Source organism: Hipposideros armiger, unplaced genomic scaffold (assembly GCF_001890085.2).
Source record: "Hipposideros armiger isolate ML-2016 unplaced genomic scaffold, ASM189008v1 scaffold_10, whole genome shotgun sequence".
NCBI lineage: Eukaryota > Metazoa > Chordata > Mammalia > Chiroptera > Hipposideridae > Hipposideros > Hipposideros armiger.
The window spans coordinates 3,158,292-3,161,742 of record NW_017731360.1 but is presented as its reverse complement, the minus strand read 5'-3'; positions in this window follow the sequence as shown (position 1 = coordinate 3,161,742).

Here is a 3,451-nt window from a genome sequence, read left to right as displayed (position 1 = left end):
CCACTCGGCCGGCCCAGGGCTATATTTTTATTAAATGAAAGAATTCACATATAGACACACTCCCTAGGAAACACAAGGAAAGAAACACACACCGAAACACAAAACTGTCCACACGTATGTAACATGTACTGGGTCAGAGCTTGGTGTCCAATATAGGACTATTTGGGTTCAAGTCCTGAATCTACTATGTATTAGCTGTGTGTCTCAGTTTTCTTATCTGCAAAATGGGAATCGTGATAGGGTTATTGTAAATACTAGATGAGAAATTTAGTAAAGCCTTGGATTGCGAGTAACTTGGATTGTGAGTGTTCCGCAAGATGAGCAACCATTTCTAATACATTTTAACTTGGTAAACGAGCAATGTCTTGCAATACGAGTAGTTTGTGTCCGGAGCGAATTATGCTTGCAAACCAAGGTATTACTGTACATGTGAAGTGCTTAGACTCGCATTGGCACATGGCCACTCTTCAATAAATATTAGCTGTTGCTATGAATAACATTTGTCTGTACTCACTCGCACATACTGTCATGCCTATCACACCATCTTCGCAAGCTCCCCTCTAGCCTAGCTTAGTCCTAGGAGCCCTCATGGCTGACAGTCTAGGCCCCCAGAGGTAGGAGGTAAGAGCAGCTGCTTCTCTCGGCATCCTCCAGCGCTATACTTGTGAGGGCCCATGTGTGTGGTGGTTGGGTCGGTGCTGCTCCTCACCAGCTCTGGGTCGATCAGAGAAGGCTTCCTGGAGGAGGCCTCTGGCCAAGCCTGTGAAGTGAGCCAGACTTCAGCAGAAGGGTGCTGTCGTGTGCCTTGGCTCCCTCCATTGTTCCTCACAACACCCACACCCCCCACAACCTCTGCTGCAGCGCCCTCTCTCCACCCCCTTCTCCACAGTAGAAACTTTCCTCTCCTCCTGCCAGAAGCGTAAATTGCCCCCAGGAATGCGCGCATCCCACAGCGCCCCTGGCAGTGGCCAGCAGCCGTCCTGGGGTCAGGCCTGGCCCTACATCAAAGGCTGGGGATTGGTAACAGCGAGGCTCCTCGCCTGCTGCCACCCCCAACCCCCCCCCCACAGGCCCTCTGGCTTCCAGGGAACAGCACATGGTAGCACTTAAGCTCTGGGAGAAGGAAGGGGAGGATGCTTTTCCTGCACCACCCCCCCCAGCCATCCACAATGAACTACTTGTTAGGAGACTATTTTAATTTCACTTAATGCAATTTCTGCTCCTGGGCCTCTGTTGCCACCTCCTTCTCAGACCTGGATGCCCAGTACAAATATAAGGAGGTCAAGCCACCAGGGAAAGGCTTAACCTGAATATGGAAATGCCACTGGTGGGAGTCTGGAGCAGGAATATGGCTCTTACATCAGGGGTACCGGGCTGGTGTTCTGGTCTCCACTCAGGAGGTAAGGGGGGTTGTTTAGGGGAGGGCTCAGAGCTAGCTTGCACAACTCAGGAGGCCAGCAGGAGAGCTCCCGGTGGGTATGGCGGCCACAGACTTCTCAGCCAATGTGCTCTTCCCAGTGCCCTGGGTAGGCAGGCTCTTAGCCTGGCAACCATATGAGCTTTACTTTCAGGTCCTGTGGGTGTGACTGGGGGAAGGGGGCGCTCCCTGGTACTGACCAGCTCCTGAGATTTGCTCCATCAGGTGCATCTTCTAGCAAATTCTGGAAACCCTGGGTTCAGTGGCCACTCTCTGGGACAGTACAGTGGTAATCTGGAGACCCCTGGTGGCCACAGGCTGCAGAGGACAGCCTTTCCTTAGAGCTCTGCCCAGTCACCGCCAACCCCAAAGGCCACCAGCACGGACCCCTCCAGCTCCAGGACTCTGCTGGCCCAGGCTTTCTGGGAACCCTTCTCCTTAGTCAGTCCCTCTCAGATCGCCAGGCACACTTGCCCCATCTTGCTCAGAGGACTTGCCGGGGGGGAATGGCCTAGCCTGGGGTGCGGGTCGGGTCCCAGCCTCACAGTCACAGAAGGCAGAGGGACATGTATTCTCCAATAATTAATTACGAGGTGTTACAGCAGTTAGGTTGCTGGGACTTGTATGTTTGGCTCATTAGGGGACGATGATGAACTGATGTTCTGAATACCTCCGAACCTTTTCCTTTCCCTCAGCCCCTGGACGCACATCGTACAATTGTGGGGCTGTAACTGGGAAAAGTCACTAAGGGGGCTTTGTTTCCACCGCTTGCCGAGCCTGTAATGTTGCACAAAATTAACTCAGGGAAAGGAAATATCCAAAACCTCACGCCGTACAAACGGCTGCTGGAAAGTAGGTTGTGGTGCTGTGAGGAAGGGCGAGGGCCCCCCTGGAGGAGGGAAAGGGTGGTGGAGCTCACTTTTCTTGGCAGGGTCCCGACTCCACACAACTCTTTCCACATCTGGGCCCCGGCATTTCATTCCCTTAATCTCTCCTTCATTCACTCAACTCTAGTGCAATTGGACCCCCGCCTTATACGTGCTAAGAATATAGTTGACCAAAATGGGGTGCCTGGCCCAGGGCCCCAAATTATACCTGGAGGGGGAGGTAGAGGCTTAGAGAAGGATGGGGTCTCAGAGGGAGCATGAGCCTCCCAATGCTTGGAGACACAAAAGCGACCTTTGCTCCTCCTCAGTGGTCTAACCCAGCTGGAGAAGGCAGGTCCTGTGCAAGCTGCCTCTTACTGGTGTTCCCGAACCCTGGTCCTAACCTATAAAACCAAGACACACTTCAAGCACAACGCACAATGCATATATAACCGCTTATCTCAGGCCTGTGTACTAACCCTGGGGGAAGCCTAGGGGCCCCATTCTCCCAACAGTGTGTGTCTAGGCCTCAAGGCCCCAGGCTGTCCCCAAGAACAGTGCTACCAAGTAAGGCCTGACAACCTCTGTTCCCCCTCACTCCTCTTTAAAACTATCCCAAAGCTAGGAGAGGGGACCATGGGCCTGCTCTCCACTCCACAGCGCTAATCAGGTATCTTCAAGAACATGGGCTTTAGAGTCTGGCTGGGACTCTGAGTCCTAGCTTCTCCACTTACTAGCATAGGGCTATGGATAGGCAACTTGTGGCCTCCCCTCCAAAAATGGAATTGTGAATTAGATAATGCATACGAAGTGCTCTGTACAGTGTCTGACACGTGGTAAGCACTTGATAAATGGTACCCAACACCAGCATTTACAAGATCTTTCTAAGCCAAATCCCCTAACTTGGAGGCCAAGAGGCCAGCATAGTCCATTTTAGGTATGTCTATGATAATGGTCTGCTTCTAGATTTTACTACAGAGAGTAGACCCAAAAATGACTCGGAAGGGGCCTCATCTGCTCCCAGGTTTCCCAGGCCCTCTGGTCTGTGGGGGAGAAGCCATTCCTAGACCAGGTAAAATCAAGGCAGAGCCCAGGAACTTATAATAGCTGGTCTCCTCACCCCATTGTAACAACATCCCCAGGGCTAAGCGGAAAGAAAACAGGACAG